Raw genomic sequence first — 19,690 nt, forward strand, 5'->3', positions numbered from 1 at the left:
GTCATTCTCTGAGGGCTAAAAGAAACAGAGGGGCGGGGTCACACAGTGACATTATCCAGTGACCCCTCAACTTAGTTTCCTTTAGCTTCGGGAAAAGTGACAGCTGATTCTCTGAGCTACAGTGAAGAAAAAAAAAAGCCAGTAATTACATTTAAAAACCAGCACTGACATATAGTGACAGCCAGTCACTGTATACACTGCTCCTCTCCTGCCTTTCTCCACTCCCCCCACCACATCTGCAGTACACACAGCCCCCTGTATCAGCTAAATTTTTCCTATCAGTTAAATGACAGGCCTATTTTTGTTGACATTTCCTTGCATCAATAAAAAATTACCCTTTTTTCAATCTGCAGTGCTGTAGTGTTCTGTAAAATGCAATGCAATATATAGCAACCTGGCGGCATGCTGTACACAGATGGTATTACAGGACCCCCCCCCCCCCATCACCCCCAGAAATTTTATGTCCTGCGTGTGTAATTGACTTACTGATTTTCCATGAATTCTGTACTAAGATCCAGTTTTGGGCATCCCCTGAAACACAAATGTCATTTTTGGCGAGATACTCCCAAAGGGAAATTATGTCTAAAGTGATGCAGACCCTGCCACTTTCCTCATTAGAACTCTCCAAGACCAGGTTCGCACTGTTGCAGTGTGGGAAACGCTGTGAATGTTGTGCAGTTCCCACACCGCATTGCAATCACATGGCGTTCAAGCAATGTGGTGCCGGTATCAATGTTAAATTATTGACACCTTGAAACTGATCGCAAAAAACAGAGTGTAACTGCCATAAATTACATGGCATGGGTGAGAAAACCTATGGCATGGGTGAGAACACCTATGGCATGGGTGAGAACACCTATGGCATGGGATTCACATGCAATGCGATTTGAGCCATATAAAATGTATGGCTCAAATCACACCACACGGACATCGCATGTAATTCACCCAGGAATGCAGTGCAATTCCTGTGTAAATTACATGCGGTGTCCTGCACCGCATTAGTCTGAACCCAGTCTGTCGATGCAGCAACAGATTGAGAATTATAAAATCATTCCCATTTATTTTGCACATGGACAGCTATATCTTCAGAATAACAAAAAGGTAGGAATCTGCAACATTTGTTAAAATTCCAGTAATCTACATAGCCAAAAATATTGGCACTCCCGTAATTCTGTCAGCTAATACATCACTTCACCCAGAAAATTGTTGCAATTACAAATATTTAGGTATTCTCGTGTATTTCTTTCATTTGTATTGGTATGACACAAATAAGTAGAGAAACAAAAAGCCAAACCTGACACATTCCACCTAAAACCCCCAAAATGGACTGGACAAAATTATTGGGCCCTCAATTTAATATTTGGTAGCACACCCCTAGGAAAAATAACTGAAATCAATCGCTTCCTGTAACCATCAATGAGTTTCTTATGCCTCTCTACTGGAATTTTGGACCACTCTCCTTTTGCCAACTGCTCTAGGTCTCTCAGATTGGAAGGGTTCCTTTTCCCAACTGCTGTTCTGAGTTCACTCTACAGGCGACGAGCCCTGGCCTAAAGCATGGTCAGCATTTTGAAGCAGATTAAAGTGTAGACATAAAGCACATCTCCTTGAAACTATAACGTTTGTTATTAACTACTCGACCTCTGGAAAGTTTACCCCCCCTTCATGACCAGGCAATTTTTTGCTATACAGCGCTACGTTACTTTAACTGACAATTGCGTGGTCATGCAACACTGTACATAAATTAAATATACGTCATTTTCTCCCACAAATAGAGCTTTCTTTTAATGGTATTTGGGTTTTTATTTTTTGAGCAAGGAAAAAAAAACAAAAAATTTCTCTTTTTAAAAATAAAATTTCCTCATAAATTTAGGCCAAAGTGTATTCCGCTACATATTTTTGGTAAAAAATCCCAATAAGCGCATATTAATTGGTTTGCGCAAAAACGTTATCACATCAACAAATGGAATACTGGATTTTTTTTCGTTATACTAGTAATGGCAACGATCAGAGACTTATAGCGGGACTGTGATATCGAGGCAGACAGTCTGACACTGACACTTTGTGGGAACCAGTGACACTAATACAGTGATAAGTGCTAAAATTATACACGGTCACTGTATTAATCTCACTGGCTTGCGAAGGGGTTAACATCCAGGGCAATCAAAGAGTTAAATTGTGTGCTTAGCCTGCAGGGTGGATTTGATTTAAATCAAACTGATTTAAATCACGATTTAAATCACTAGTCAGTAAGGCTTGATTTAAATCCTAGCTTTCTACATAAAGACTAATTCTTGCTGGTATAACTTTAATATGCAAGTAGATGAAGATTTTTAGAATAACAACTTTTCATATTAGTTTTTGTATCCCCAGTTTAATAGGTTAATCAATCATATTTGGACAACTTTTCTGTTGTACTTAGGAAGGAGAAAAATAATCATTACCTTAATAATAATAATTTAAATAGATTTATTCAACTGAAACAATAACATTCCAGCATATGTTATTTGCTTAAACAAACATCCATGTTTGTTAACTAATTTGGCTAAACAAAATATATATATTTTAAGAAACGTAGACTGTCAGCCCCTTCCTTCTCACACTTAGTTTCACTTTCTTCTTGTGCAGATCTATTCCACTGCAAACAATCAGAAAAATATTGTTTCTATTCTATTCACTGAACTTCTTGAAACTTAGCACTGAAGGGGTTAATTCTGTATTCATAGGTTTGTAGAAGTTAGGATTAAGGTCTTTTTCTTAACTCTGTTCATGTTATAACATTTTTGCTGTGAAGAAGAGGCATGTGATCTCCGCTGAGTCAAATTCAGTTTTGATAACTGCAAAGTAAACCAAGCAACTGTGATATCTTGTAGGCAGAGAAACCGCCCAATAATCTTACAAAAACCTCTGGAAGAGCATGACATTGTGAATGGATTAATGGAATTTATTTACCAAAAAAATTAAACATATACAGCCCTATTCTACATAAAAAACTAATCTTTATTTCATGATGGAATAACCTTTGGATGGTAATATATTTTCCCCAAAAAGCATTTTATGCAAAAAAACCTGATTTAAATAAAAAAAAAATCCGTTTTTATTTTTTTTTTAAAAATCATTGATTTTTATCCACCCTGTTAGCCAGTGTTTTTGTGTGTACAGTGTACTGTTTTTCCTAGGCAATCTGCTAGATTTTTTTCCCTGGATAAAATCTGGCAGATCGTTGTTGACATTACACAGTTCTAGGGAATGTATTTCCTAGAGAAAAGCTACTAGCACCAAAATAGTGCGACACCAACCTTGAAAAGTAATAAATAAAAGCTAGTGCAGCACTAAATTTACAAATCTAAAATACATAAAAATATGTGCAAACCAATCCACATATCAATGTAACATATGTACCAATCCACAAATAAAAATTGATGATTAGATCAATATAATAAATGCAGAAAGTCCAATCAATAAAAGTGCGTGTCAAATAGTGTCCCAATAGTGCAAAGGAAGAGAAATTGCCAGCTTCTTCCCAGTAACACCAGCAATGTGCACTCCTCCACCTATACACACTCACTAAAAGGTTAAATGGTAACTGCATAAAACATATTTGCCATGATCATCTATGCCTCTCAATTCCTGGTCATCAGTTTCATGTGTGAGGTTTGGAGATCTGGCGGAGTGTGGAGATGTCCCGGTCACTGCTGAAGAAAGGGCTGGATCTGGTGTGCTAAGATTCCATTAGACTTTGGAACCGATGACCAGGAATGGAGTTCTGGAGCTTTTTTTGTAGCTCAAATTGGGCAAATGTGTGCATTTTTATTCCAATAGAAATGAATGGAAATGCACAATTTAGTGTGTTTTTACATGATTTTCTGCTAAAAAAAAAAAAAAGCAACATATGAATAAATGAATTTAAAATAAACAATACACAAAAATATATACAGTGGGGATCGAAAGTTTGGGCACCCCAGCTAAAAATTTGTATTAATGTGCATAAAGAAGCCAAGGAAAGATGGAAAAATCTCCAAAAGGCATCAAATTACAGATTAGACATTCTTATAATAGGTCAACAAAAGTTAGATTTTATTTCCATCATTTACACTTTCAAAATAACAGAAAACAAAAAAATGGCATCTGCAAAAGTTTGGGCACCCTGCAGAATTTACAGCATGCACTGAGCCCTTTGCCAAGCTGAGACCTGCCAGTGTCATGGATTGTTCTCAATCATCGTCTGGGAAGACCAGGTGATGTCAATCTCAAAGGTTTTAAATGGCCAGACTCATCTGACCTTGCCCCAACAATCAGCACCATGGGTCCTTCTAAGCAGTTGTCTAGAAAACTGAAACTGAAAATAGTTGACGCTCACAAAGCTGGAGAAGGCTATAAGAAGATAGCAAAGCGTTTTCAGATGTCAATATCCTCTGTTCGGAATGTAATTAAGAAATGGCAGTCATCAGGAACAGTGGAAGTTAAAGCAAGATCTGGAAGACCAAGAAAAATATCAGACAGAACAGCTTGCAGGATTGTGAGAAAAACTATTCAAAACCCACGTTTGACTGCACAATCCCTCCAGAAAGATCTGGCAGACACTGGAGTTGTGGTACACTATTCCACTATAAAGAGATACTTGTACAAATATGGTCTTCATGGAAGAGTCATCAGAAGAAAACCTCTTCTACGTCCTCACCACAAAAATCATTGTTTGAACTTTGCAAATGAACATATAGACAAGCCTGATGCATTTTGGAAACAAGTTCTGTGGACCGATGAGGTTAAAATTGAACTTTTTGGCCGGAATGAGCAAAGGTACGTTTGGAGAAGAAGGGGCACAGAATTTAATGAAAAGAACCTCTGTCCAACTGTTAAGCATGGGGTTGGATCAATCATGCTTTGGGGTTGTGTTGCAGCCAGTGGCACAGGGAACATCTCACGAGTAGAAGGAAAAATGGATTCAATAAAATTTCAGCACATTTTGGATGGTAACTTGAAGCTGAAGTTAAAGAGAGGATGGCTTCTACAAATGGATAATGATCCTAAACACACCTTGAAATCCACAGGGGATTACATCAAGAGGTGTAAACTGAAGGTTTTGCCATGGCCTTCACAATCTCCTGACCTCAACATAATTGAAAATCTATGGATAGACCTTAAAAGAGCAGTGCGTGACAGACAGCCCAGAAATCTCAAAGAACTGCAAGACTTTTGTAAGGTAGAATGGGCAAAGATACCTCAAACAAGAATTGAAAGACTCTTGGCTGGCTACAATAAGCGTTTACAAGCTGTGATACTTGCCAAAGGGGGCAGTACAAGATATTAACTCTGCAGGGTGCCCAAACTTTTGCAGACACCTTTTTTTGTTTTCTGTTATTTTGAAAGTGTAAATGACGCAAATAAAATCTAACTTTTGTTGACATATTATAAGAATGTCTAATCTGTAATGTGATGCCTTTTGGATATTTTTCCATCTTTCCTTGGCTTCTTTATGCACATTAATACAAATTTTTAGCTGGGGTGCCCAAACTTTCGATCCCCACTGTAATTCATAATAGTGGTGCACCAAAATGAAAATTCTGGTGCCAAAACCGAAAATTCAGGATACACTTGGCCGAAAACCGAAATGGACAGTTTTTAAAAAATTAATATATTTTTCAAACGCAATTTTTTTGGAAAATAAATATACTAAGGATTAAAAAAAACCCACAATATATACCCCAATTTTTTTGTAAAATATGAAAGACTATGTTACGCCAAGTAAATAGATACCCAACATATCATGCTTTAAAATTACGCACATTCATGGAATGACGTCAAACTACGGTACTTAAAAATCTCCATGGGTGATGCTTTAAAATTTTCTACAGGTTCCCAGTATAAAGTTACAGAGGAGGTCTAGTGCTAGAATAATTGCTCTTGCTCTGACGTTCGTGGTGATACCTCACGTGTGGTTTGAACACCGTTTATATATGTGCGTGTGGCCTACGTATGCATTCACCACTATGAGCAAGCACAGGGACACTGTAAAAACTACTTTCTTTTACACTGTCCCTTTAAAATATTTTTATTTAAATCACTTTTATTCCTATCACAAGGAATGCATGCATCCCTTGTGATTTAGAAATAAAATAGCGACGTTGTCCTCTTTATGGTTGTCCTGGCGACAGAGGCTGGTGGGCGTCAGCGCAGGTAGGGTTATTTTCGGCACCCGTATCGGTGCCTATTTTCATATCGACCAAAGGCCGATATGGGTGCTTTTGGCTGGAACGTTTCGGCCACCAAACGTTTGGTACATCCCTAATAATTTAAGCCCTAAAATATTAATAGACTAATAAATAAACCCCCCCCAAAAAAAAAAAAAACACTGTTAATACCAATTTATGTTGTGTTCGGGTGTTTATTATTATTAAATATATTTATTTTTGAGAAGAATCAAAAACGTGAAGCTACCAGGAACCTATTCTCCTCCAGTGCTGTCATATTCCAAATCTACAACCTACCTGGAGTGCCCAGAAGTACAAGGTGTTCAGTGCTCAAAGATATGGCCAAGGTAAGGAAGGCTGAAACCCGACCACCACTGAACAAGGCACATAAGTTGAAACATCAAGACTGGGCCAAGAAATATCTGAAGACAGATAGACAAAGGTTTTATGGACTGATGAAATGAGAGTGACTGGATCAGTAACTAGCACAGAGCTCCACTTCGACTCAGACGCCAGCAAGGTGGAGGTGGGGTACTGGCATGGGCTGGTATTTTTAAAGATGAGCAAGATGGACTTTTCCAGGTTGAAGATGGCTCAAAATCAACTTCCAAACCTACTGCCAGTTTTTAGAAGACACTTTATTCAAGCAGTGGTACAGGAAAGTGTCTTCATCTTTCAAGAAGACCATGATATTTATGCAGGACAATGCTCCTTTGCATGCACTCAAGTACTCCACTGTGTGGTTAGCCAGTAAAGGCCTTAAAGATGAAAGAATGACATAGCCCCCTTCCTTACCTGACCTAAACCCTATTGAGAACTTGTGGGCCCTTAAATGGGAGGTTTACTGTGAAGGAAAACAGTAAACCTCTCTGAACAGTGTCTGGGAAGCAGTGGTTGCTGCTACACAAAACGTTGATTGTCAACAGATGAAGAAACTGACAGAAGATTTATGTCTGTTGCTGAAAAGAAAAGTAGGTCACAGATTTTTTCTTTTATTTTTTAATGTCAGAAATATTTGTAAATGTTGAGTTGTTTGTTTTTTATTTTCATTTATTAAAGTGAGCTGGGGAAATTTTTGTTTTTCATTTAGCTGCCTAACAATTCTGCACACATACAGTTGCACAATAATTGTGCACAGAGAGATATTCTCCTAAGAAAGCCAAAACCTCACTTACTCTCTTAAATATTCAGGTTTGAGGTTAATTAATATTTTGTATTGACCAAGAGCACTGTAGTTGTTCAGTAATGAAACTAATCCTCAAAAATACAACTTGCCTAATAATTGCGCACACAGTGTAGATATTCAAGAATACAATTGTTAAAAAAATTATACACCACACGTTGAGGTTTTTATCCGAATAATTGAAACAATAATCGGCCAACTAATTATGAAAATAATTGTTAGATGCAGCAGCAGAAGTATATTTCGCACAGGTTACATATAGCATTAAGTGTTTTCATATAATGTATTTTCAATGCCAGGTTTATACTTGTTGAATCTGGAAAATCATGACCCTAGACTCCAGAGACTCCAGTGAGCTGTATCTATTTATTCTCTCCTTTACTATCATTTGTGATATTACATCAGCTAGAGAAAGAAAAAAATAAATAAATAAAAAAATCACAGCTGCCTAGAAACAAGAACCAGAGGGACTGTAGAAACTCACCTTGGTGATTAAGTAATGGAGAAGGAAGGGGCAACAAGTGCTGGAGTAATCCTGACCATATACTGTTTGAATTTTGACCAGTTCCTGAGGATCCTGTCTAGATTTGCTCAGTGGGTGGACCTGCTCTGTTTGACAAAAGTAGATAGTTCTGTAGATGTAGACTATTGTTGAAGCAGCCTGCTGGAAAATTTTTTACTGACACAGGCTGCATTCAATCCAATAGCTGCTGCAGGAGATTCCTTCATCCACTCTGTATAGCGTGGATGGAGGAATCACTGTATGGCCGGCTTTAGACTACAGATCAAAATGTGCTTCTTGGTGATAAACAGTAGATTGAGTTTAGTGATAATCTGCAGTTTTATTTTATTCTTCTGTTCTATATTTTACACAAGGTATAGTGAGCAAGCAACTATGTTTCCACTGGAGCAAAGATAAATCAGCTTTTAAATTGTAATAAATATTCTAATCAATTGCAAGGAAGTCAGACACAATAAATCTTTCATAGTTTCTAGATATACCAATACGGGATGCACCTGCATATGTCCAGGCAATCTAATCAAAGTCTCAGCATTACGAAACAGTAGTATAATATTCATTATAATTGGCATCTTAATTAAGTAAAACATCACATAGCCAACTAGACAAATACATGTTCATTAGGTTAGGGTTAAGCAAGGTAAGATTGAAGTTTTTTTTATTCACCATAAAATCCTTTTTCTAGAGTCCACTGAGGGACACAGTAAGTCTTTAAAGTGACATTAAAAGCTTCTTTTTTTTTTTTTTTTTTTTTACTATGAAACAAACATTTCATACTTACCTGCTCTGTGCAGTGGTTTTGTACACAGCAGCCTTGATCCTCCTCTTCTCGGGCTCCCCGACCCCCTCCTGCTGAGTGTCCCCTGAGCAAGACTCAAGCAGGCGCACTCCTGAGCAGCAGCTCTGCGTGTCCATTCACACTCAGAGCTGCGGCTTGGCTTGCCCATTCACTCTCTTGGTTGGCTCATTGGCTGTGATTGACAGCAGCAGGAGCCAATGGCTCCTGCTTGCTGCCTCAGCCAATCAGGAGTGAGAGTCCTCAGAGAGCAGAGGCTCTCATGGACATCGCTGGATCAAGAGGAGGCTCAGGTAAGAATTAGGGGGGCTGCTGCACACAGTTTTTCACCTTCATGCATAGAATGCATGAAAGTAAAGAAAACCGTTCAGCCTTTAGAACCACTTTAACCTTTGGTTTATACTGCAACCTACAGGAAGAATGGACACTGGCAAACAAGCTTTAGGCCATCCCATGATAACTACTACTATCACCATGCATCTGTATCACATTTACTTGGAAGAACGTGTGAAACGAAGACCAGGTGGCAGCCTTGGGAATCTGGGGAACAGTTGCTTGATGCTTAAAAGCACAAGAAGCACTTACAGACCTAGTAAAGTGTCTTGACAGGAAGGGTTGCAATCCGATTCTTGACACCATAAACTTAGTTGATGGTCTGCCTAAGCCACCTATAAATGGTAGAAGACAGAGCACCTTTCCAAGGTCCACTCAAGATGACAAAAAGTCAGTTTTTTTTCCCCAACAGAAGCAGTAGCTGAGGGATAGACTATCAGTGGTTGAACCAAATCTAGACAGACACTAGAGGGAAATTTCCTTTGGGTGAACTGGAGCTGGACAGAGGGACAAAAGAACCATGTCCTGGTATAGATGAAAGTATGAAACTACCTTAGATAAGAAGGAAGACATATGCCTAATGACCACCTCGCCCCGTTACAAAACGGTAAAAAGTTCCTTGCAGGCGAGTGTTTAAAGCTGCCAGTTTAGACACTTGCCTTACAGAGTGATGATCTCATGAAATATCACCCTTTGGGGGAGAGCAGAGAAAAGAATGTCTCTAATGCAGTGTTTCTCAACTCCAGTCCTCATGGACCCCCAACAGGTCATGTTTTCAGGATTTCCCTCAGATGAAACAGCTGTGGTAATTACTAAGGCAGTGAAACTGATCAAATCACCTGTGCAAAATAATGGAAATCCTGAAAACATGACCTGTTGAGGGTTCATGAGGACTGGAGTTGAGAAACACTGCTCTAATGGAATCAACCCGTAAAAAACACAAATGAGAGAGCACACCAGCCCAGTGCATTATCCTTAGTAAATTTGATTAACTGCTGATAAAAGTTATACTCACAAAGTATTAAAACTCGCATATCAAGTGATGACACAGTGTTGGTAAAAACCTGATGGGCCTGCCAATGCCAGGTGGGTGTCATCCAGGAACCCAGAACATGGCTGATGTGTTTTGAGGAAAACCCTCTTCTTCAGAGCCAGAATAATTGGATCCCTCCATCTCCTTAAATCCTCCATTGCTCTTACTCAATGAGCCAAAACGCCCCATCCCACTCACACAGGGCAGGGTAATGCATTCATCGCTTTCAAGCATGTGCACATTCACAATATGTGACCTATAAGGGTGATGGCCCCCCAGAGACAAATGGTAAAAATATCCAACCTAATACAAAACAAAATCATAATCAAAAATAAAAAAACAAATTCTCCTGTAGGCATAAACTCGAAAATCTAGAATAGCTCGCAAAAGTTCATTTATTTCAGTAATGCAACTTAAAAGGTGAAACTAATATATGAGATAGACTCATTACATGCAAAGCAAGATAAGTCAAGCCGTGATTTGTCATAATTGTGAGGACTATGGCTTACAGCTCATGAAAACCCCAAATCCACAATCTCAGATAATTAGAATATTACATGCAATCAATAAAACAAGGATTGTACATAGAACAATATCAGACCTCTGAAAGGTATAGCAACAGACCAGCCATATATATATATATATATATATATATATATATATATATATATATATATATATATATATATATATATATATATATACACACATATACATACATACATATATATAGCCATAGACTGACCCCATATACACTGATCCCCCCACAGACTATCCCCATATACACTGATCCCCCCCCCCCTTACAGACTGCCCTAATATACACCGATCCCCCCCCTTACAGACTGCCCTCATATACACTGATCCCCCCCCATAGACTTCCCCCATATACATTCATCTGATCCCCCCAGACTGCCCCCATATACACTGATCCCCCCCAACAGACTGCCCCCATGTACACTTATCCCCCCCCCACAGCCCCCATATACACTGATCCCCCCCGACCCCATATACAATGAGACACACACCTGCCGACCTACCACTGCTCCAGCAGCCATGCCATGTCCCCAACACTGTAGTGCGGATGTCCTTCCTCCTTCTCCTGATCGGTGGCCAGTACACTGGGAAGGCTCACCACACTGACACACTGAGCCCAACATGTCCCCATCTTCACCTCACCTGCCGACCTCCCACCGCTCCAGCAGCCGCGCCATGTCCTCAGGACCGTACCCCAGATGTCCTTCCTCCTTCTACTCCTCGGCAGTGGCCCATACTCTGGGAATGCTCACCACATTGACAAGCTGTCCCCATTTTCATGTGTGTCCCTCTTTTCAGGGGGCGGCGGCGCCGCCCCTGAAAAATGCCGCCCTAGGCAAATGCCTTGTTTGCCTCGCGGTAAATACGTCCCTGCTGCCCACCAGGAAGTGTAATACCGCAAGTGCATTCCAAAAAGCACTTCCGGAAAACGCCGCGTGGGACACCACACAGTGTGACTCCGTAGTTTTATTAAATAGAAACTGCTAAATACCTCTTCTCAACAGTAGTATATAGCAGTTATGTGACTTCTATCAGTGTCCACCGAGCACTGGTTAAAGCTTGTAGGAAGACATTTAATTCTCCTATGACTCTCCTACATGACCCCTGAGCCTCCTAGGGCTCTGTACTATCAGATGGATTGGGGACTGTGGAAGAAGGGGAGGATCAGAGAAGACAAAATCAAACAGCCTTTTTACATAATGCAGAGAATTAACCCCTTAGGTTCCACAGCAAGTATAATAACCATGCTTTACTGCATATACAGACTGATTTTACTGTTTAGTAACACTTTAAAAAGGTAAAGAAATTTACCCTTTACAACCACTTTGAAGAATGATGTGCTAGGAAAAAATAGGTTAGCCTTTCAACACAACAGAACTGAGGAAAATATGGTCATTCTTCTAGGACACTAGTGAAAAACTGAGGAAAGCTGGTAGCAGGAAGGATTGGCATGGGCTGGCCTACAGTGTTTTAGCTTGCCAGTGTCCAGTCCTGCTGTAGGTGGCAATGTAACCGGAACGTTAGACTTCCGTTAGAAGGGGGGCTACAAAAGGATGCAAAGGGAAATCAGAATGAGGGAGAAAGAGCTGCCAGAAGACACAATGTGGAGAGAAGGGGGTTTGGAGGGGGAAATGGAGCTCCTAGTGCGGGTGTCGGCACCCCGCGGCTCCAGAGCCGCATGCGGCTCTTTTTCACCTTGGCTGCGGCTCCGGAGCACACTGCCCACCAGGTGACAGGCAATAGGGCAGCAATGGGCAAACTACGGCACGGCGGACCTTTTAATCCGGCCCGCGGAGCTAGGCTCCCGCTAGGCTCCTCTCACAGTCCGCCCTGAAGACCGGTGTAGCATGAAAATCTGTCTCCTATGAGGATCTGTCCCCCTCGACGTATCTGCGAATGTGCCGGAGATCGCCGATCGGCTGCTAATGCCTGAAACTGGCACATGCGCAGATACGTCGAGGGGGACAGATCCTCATAGGAGACAGATTTTCATGCTACACCGGAACGGCGCGGGAACACGGCGAGAGGAACGCGCGGAGCAAAGGTAAGTGAATTGACACAGGGGGGACTTGGGGACTTAATATGGGGGATGAATTAATATGGGGGGTGAATTACTATAGGGGGGGTGAATTACTATAGGGGGGGTGAATTACTATATAGGATGTATTTTCAGTTTTAAAAATGTGGCTCTCAAAATAAATTTCAATCGTGGTTTTGGCGAGATTTGGCTCAGTTGAAAAAAAAGGTTGCCCACCACTGACCTAAGGCTATGATTGTGATTATGACGATACACTGTGGCCCTGATTAACCCTTTGCTTACTGGGCCCTTAAACCCCCTTCATGACCAGAGCGCTTTTTGCAATATATGCAGTGTCGGATTTGTTTTAAATGTTGCAATGGTTTTGCGGCTCCCAGTCTTTTTTTCCCTCTCGGAAACGGGTCCAAGTGGCTCTTTATGTCTTAAAGGTTGCAGACCCCTGTCCTAGTGGAAACAGTATAGGGATGCTTCCGAGCAACCATTTGAATATAAATGTAACCTTATCAGATGAAGAAAAAGCAACCAGCCATGTATGTGAGTAGCCTGCTTTGCACTTACACTGTAACAGTGTGCATGAATATGTTTCTACCTGGCACAGGTCAGCAGCAATGTGAACCTCTGAACTTTCACATCGATAGCCTGTAAAGTAGCAAGCAAACAAATGCACAGCTGACAAAATGAATCCTGCTTCAAGGAGAAGCAAAAAAAAAAAGGGAGTAAATGTTTACTTTATTTTCTGTTAGGCTCCATGCATACTGGCTTTTTTTTTTTTGCGCCTGTAGAAGAAACCTAATGTTATCCTATGTGGATATGTACATTAGGTAGTCTAGAGGTTTTATTTAAACTTGTTGTCTAGAGGCAGAGATATAAAAAAAAAAAAAAAAAAAAAAAAGTTTTGAGTTTTTTTAAAAGGGGGAAAAAAAGAAAAAAGAAAAAAAAAGCTAAACGTTAGTACCGTATTTGCCGACGTATAAGACGACTTTTCAACCCCTGAAAATCTTCTGAAAAGTCGGGGGTCGTCTTATACGCCGATATACGGCGAGCCGGTGTGTCAGGGCGGCACTTTTTCCAGGGGCGGTGTCCTCCAACGGACACTAAGTACAGGGGTGGGCAGAGGGGCTGCTGTACCTTACCTGGCTCCGGTCCCACGATGATCCGGTCCAGGAAGCGCGGCTGCTCCTTTCAGTTCGGCCGCTCGATGGTCGCACGGCCGCTCGGCTCCACCTCCTTACCGGTGATTGGGCGCCAGCGCACACAGGCGACCAATCACCGGCGAGGAGGCGGAGCCGAACGGCCCCTGCGAAAATCAAGCTGCGGAACTGAAAGAAGGAGCAGCCGCTCCTCTCCCCCACAGACACCAACGATGGGGCACTATTCCTCCTCCACACTGACACCAACGATGGGGCACTATTCCTCCTCCACACTGACACCAACGATGGGGCACTATTCTCCCCACTGACACCAACGATGGGGCACTATTCCTCCCACTGACACCAACGATGGGGCACTATTCCTCCCCCACTGACACCAACGATGGGGCACTATTCCTCCCCCACTGACACCAACGATGGGGCAATATTCCTCCCCCACTGACACCAACGATGGGGCACTATTCTCCCCACTGACACCAACGATGGGGCACTATTCCTCCCCCACTGACACCAACGATGGGGCACTATTCCTCCCCCACTGACACCAACGATGGGGCACTATTCCTCCCCCACTGACACCAACGATGGGGCACTATTCCTCCCCCACTGACACCAACGATGGGGCACTATTCCTCCCCCACTGACACCAACGATGGGGCACTATTCCTCCCCCACTGACACCAACGATGGGGCACTATTCCTCCCCCACTGACACCAACGATGGGGCACTATTCCTCCCCCACTGACACCAACGATGGGGCACTATTCCTCCCCCACTGACACCAACGATGGGGCACTATTCCTCCCCCACTGACACCAACGATGGGGCACTATTCCTCCCCCACTGACACCAACGATGGGGCACTATTCCTCCCCCACTGACACCAACGATGGGGCACTATTCCTCCCCCACTGACACCAACGATGGGGCACTATTCCTCCCCCACTGACACCAACGATGGGGCACTATTCCTCCCCCACTGACACCAACGATGGGGCACTATTCCTCCCCACTGACACCAACGATGGGGCACTATTCCTCCCCCACTGACACCAACGATGGGGCACTATTCCTCCCCCACTGACACCAACGATGGGGCACTATTCCTCCCCCACTGACACCAACGATGGGGCACTATTCCTCCCCCACTGACACCAACGATGGGGCACTATTCCTCCCCCACTGACACCAACGATGGGGCACTATTCCTCCCCCACTGACACCAACGATGGGGCACTATTTCATCCACTGACACCAACGATGGGGCACTATTCCTCCCACTGACACTAATGATGGGACACTATTCCTCACACACTGACACTACTGGTGGGGCACCATTAGTGTCAGTGGGAGGAGTAGTGCCTCATCATTGGTATCAGTGGGAGGAATTATGCCCCATCATTGGTGTCAGTGGGAGGAATAGTGCCCCATCATTGGAATACCATACTGAAACAGCATACCATATTGAAATCAAATCTGATGTTTTTTCATTTTTATTTGGTGTGCGTTGGAAGAGGGGTAGTCTTATACGGCGAGTATAGCTCAAACCCTATATTTTAACAGGAAAAGTAGGGGGTCGTCTTATACGCCGGCAAATACGGTACATAGAAAAAAAAAAGAAAAGAAATTAAAATGTGGCAGTGTTAGAACCTACGTCAGGCCTTTTGTATCACCACTGGGGAGATCTGGGCCTCACTCACATGGGCGAGCTTAGCTGTACAACTATGCAAGGGCAATGTTTTGCCTGTACACAAGCCACAGGTATTCCATGCATCTGCATGCAGACAGTCCAATTCATGTCAAATGGGACGCAGCAGTTGCAAGAACACAGCCACTGCTCTTAATTTGACATCCATGTGGGGTGAGGGTGCCTGCCCCTGAACGCACAATCTCTGCTTTCCAGGACACACACCTGCACTGCTGTCAAATTGAGAGCAGCAGCTGGGTCCTCGTACATGGTACCGCCACTCATTAAAAAAACAAAAAATGTAGTGTGAAAAAAGACAAGACATGTTCTTTGGCAAGTCCTTTATTAAAAGAAAAAACTAAAAGAATGTCCCCGCAGTAGATCCAACGTCAATCACGATGCCCGCCGTCACCGCTGCTGCTGCCCCGGAAAAGCAAAAAAAAAAAAAAAAGGCTCCGCTTCCGAAGATGGCTTCCAGCTGTCTGCCTCTGAGGTGGCTTGACAGTGCTTAAATGTGTAAGGGGCAGGGCCACCTGGGGACATCACGCATTTGACCCCACCCCATGTGACATCAATGTCATCACATGAAGCGGGGTCACTCTGGTGATGTCCCCAGGTGGCCCCGCCCCTTACACATTTAAGCACTGTCACGCCACCTCAGAGGCAGATGGCTGGAAGCCATCTTCGGAAGCGGAGCCTTTTTTTTTTTCTTTTCCAGGGCAGCAGCGGCGGTGACGGCGGGCATCGTGATTGACGTTGGATCTACTGCGGGGACATTTTAGTTTTTTCTTTTAATAAAGGACTTGCCAAAGAACGTGTCTTGTCTTTTTTCACACTACACTTTGTTTTATGTGAATGAGTAGCAGTACCATGTACCCCATACTCATTCACATGGGGGGGGGGGGGGCGGGGCGGGGGGGGCTTGTTAAAGGGGGCTTTCAGATTTCGATAAGCCCCCTGCCTGCAGACCCCCACAACCACCGGCCAGGGTTGTCGGGAAGAGGCCCTTGTCCCCATCAACATGGGGACAAAGTGCTTTGGGAGGGGGAGAGGGCGCCCCCGTGCCCCAAAGCACACACCCCCCCCCCATGTTGAGGGTATGTGGCCTGGTAAAGTGCAGGAGAGAGGGGCGCTTCCCTCTCCTTTCCTGACCTGTCGGGCTGCATGCTCGGATAAGGGTTTTAAAAAAATTTTGCCATGGGAATTCCCCTCAAAATCCATACTAGACACAAAGTGCTTGGTATGGAAGGGAAGGGGGACCCCACGCCATTTTTTTTTTAATATGGTATCGGTTTTTAAATGTAATTATCGCTTTTTTTTTTCTTCACTATAGCTCAGAAATTCAGTTGTCACTTTCCCCGCAGCTAAAATAAAGTTTTCTTTTAGTTTATTTCCCCAAGTTAAGAGAAACAATGTTTCCTTTTAGTTTCTTAAAAAAAAAAAACAAAGTTTCCGTTAACTCTGGGGAAAGTGACAGCTAATTCAGTGAGCTATAGTGAAGAAAAAGAAAGCCGGCAATTGCATTTAAAAATCAGCACCGACATACACTTCGTATTGCGAAAAAAATTCTTAAAACATTTGTAAACTGAGGCATTATCTTCAATGGATTTTCATTCGTAAAATTAAGTTAACCGAGGCGTTTGTAAGCTGAGGTATTACTGTAGTTTGTAAAGGCTCTTCATTCTATGCATGAAGGTAAAAAAACCTTCTGTGTGCAGTAGTTCCCCCAGCACCCTCAACACTTACCTGAGCCCCATCACGATCCAGCGATGTGTACGACAGCCTGTTCCAGGTCTCTGCTTCCTTATTGGCTGAGACAGCAAGAAGAAGCAATTGGCTCCTGCTGCTGTCAATCACAGCCAGTCAGCCAATGAGGAGAGGGGGGCAAGGCCAAGCTACAGCTCTGTGTGAATTGACACATGGAGTAGCGGGTGCCCCCATAGCAAACTGCTTGCTGTGGGGGGCACCCGACAGGAGGGAGGGGCCAGAAGAGCCTGTGGGGGACCCAAGAGGAGGATCCAGGCTGCTCTGTGCAAAACCACTGCACACAGCAGGTAAGTATAGACATGTTTATTTTACAAAAAGAAAAAGAAAAAAAAATGCCCATGCAATATCTCCTCCTCACACCTGCACTCATCAGCAACCATCCCAGAGCACACACTATGACCCCATGGTACTTCATCCTGCAATATGTCCTCCTCACATCTGCGCTCATCACCAACCATCCCAGAGCCCACATTACGACCCCATGGTACTTCGTCCCGCAATATCTCCTCCTCGCACCTGCACTCATCACCAACCATCCCAGAGCACACACTACGACCCCATGGTACTTCATACGGCAATATCTCCTCCTCACACCTGCGCTCATCACCAGCCATGCCAGAGCACACACTACGACCCCATGGTACTTTGTCCCGCAATATCTCCTCCTCACACCTGCGCTCATCACCAGCCATGCCAGAGCACACACTACGACCCCATGGTACTTCATACGGCAATATCTCCTCCTCACACCTGCGCTCATCACCAACCATCCCAGAGCACACATTACGACCCCATGGTACTTCGTCCCGCAATATCTCCTCCTCACACCTGCACTCATCTCCAGCCATCCCAGAGCACACATTACGACCCCAAGGTACTTCGTCCCGCAATATCTCCTCCTCACACCTGCGCTCATCACCAGCCATCCCAGAGCCCACACTACGACCCCATGGTACTTCGTCCCGCAATATCTCCTCCTCACACCTGCGCTCATCACCAGCCATCCCAGAGCCCACACTACGACCCCATGGTACTTCATACGGCAATATCTCCTCCTCACACCTGCAGCCATCACCATCCATCCCAGAGCACACACTACGACCCCATGGTACTTCATACGGCAATATCTCCTCCTCACACCTGCAGCCATCACCATCCATCCCAGAGCCCACACTACGACCACATGGTACTTCGCAACGCAATACCTCCTCCTCACACCTGCACTCATCTCCAGCCATCCCTAAGCACACAGCACCGATGTCACAGGACGGATGGGAAGCTGGCTGTAAACAAGGAGAGTGGGGAGAGGTGCTAGGCCGGACAAAGGCAGGTAGGTTAACTCCCACATGACTGGCAGAGTCCCCGGAGTGACCTTTCTATGTCCGACTTTACAGGGCAGAAGTCGGGGAAGCGGGCAATGTTCTTCATTGGAAGAAGATAGGGGTTCACTCACCTCTGAGGAAGACTGGGGGTGCTCACAGCTCAGCCACTACTGACACCAACAACTTCTACCAACAAAACGGTCCGTCCGGGCTTGTCCTCTCCCCCTCCCCCTCTGACATCACCACAATGCTGCTGTGTCCCCCCACGGAGCATGCGCACTGCTCGGTACACACCCCTGAGTGCTGCAAGCTGCTGAAAGTGAAGCGGGAGTTTAGCCATTTACCGGGGGAGTCAGTACCGTGCACGTTAGTTATACTTTAGATAGGTTCACAGCTGTGCTTTACGTGATTAGCACTCCGTCATTTCCAGCAGCTCACAATGCAATGACTAGCTGCAGCTATTCCTGACTGTTCGCCCGGCTAGTAAGGACATGTGGCGGCCGTGGCTGGACGCGTCTTGTGCGCAGATAATCGCTAGCTGTGTGAACAGGCATGAATGCCTGCCGGGGGCCACATCTATTTACACACACTTTTCAGACACAGGTATCCGCAGATTTCTGCCGCTAGATCTAGGAGGGTGTGCCAATCACCCGTTTAAATGGGCGCTAATGGTGTGTAATCCATTTCCTGCTTCTACTAGAACTCCTCAGTGCTCCACCTCCTTCATAAATGTGGATACAGCTCACAATCACTATCTTCAGGCGCTGCGAAGGTTAAAATGGTTGTCAAGACAAAAGGTTTTTTACCTTCATGCATTCTTGGTTCATTTCTATGCGGATTGTGCGATTTCAGGGCAGCACAGTGGCTAAATGGTTAGCACTTCCGCCTGGCAGTAGTAGGGTCTTTGGTTCAAATCCCAACCACAGCACCACCTGCCTGGAGTTTCATACTTTCCTTTTTGCAAAAAAAAAAATTAAAAAGTTGCATCAAAGTTGCACCCATCAAAAGTTACATCTAAGCCAATACTTTCCTATTGGCAAAAAAAAGGCAACATTTACATTTTAGGTGTGGTTCAATTGAAGCCTGCTGTACAATGCAATCTTGCTGGAAAAAAAAAAATCCCTGACCCTTT

General features: G+C 43.7%; 1 protein-coding gene across 1 annotated transcript in view; it reads right to left on the reverse strand.

The window, feature by feature from the left end:
- CARHSP1 (calcium regulated heat stable protein 1) overlaps positions 1-18,842 on the reverse strand; it is an 82,407-nt gene extending 63,565 nt beyond the window's left edge. The window contains exon 1 of the mRNA XM_089692179.1: positions 18,690-18,842. The gene's annotated coding sequence lies outside the window, so the exon portion shown is untranslated. The remainder of the gene's footprint in view (positions 1-18,689) is intronic.
- Positions 18,843-19,690: the final 848 nt, after the last annotated feature.

The sequence above is a fragment of the Staurois parvus genome, unplaced genomic scaffold (assembly GCF_062004578.1).
Source record: "Staurois parvus isolate SC_StPar_1 unplaced genomic scaffold, SC_StPar_1.0 ptg000022l, whole genome shotgun sequence".
Taxonomy (NCBI): Eukaryota; Metazoa; Chordata; class Amphibia; order Anura; family Ranidae; genus Staurois; species Staurois parvus.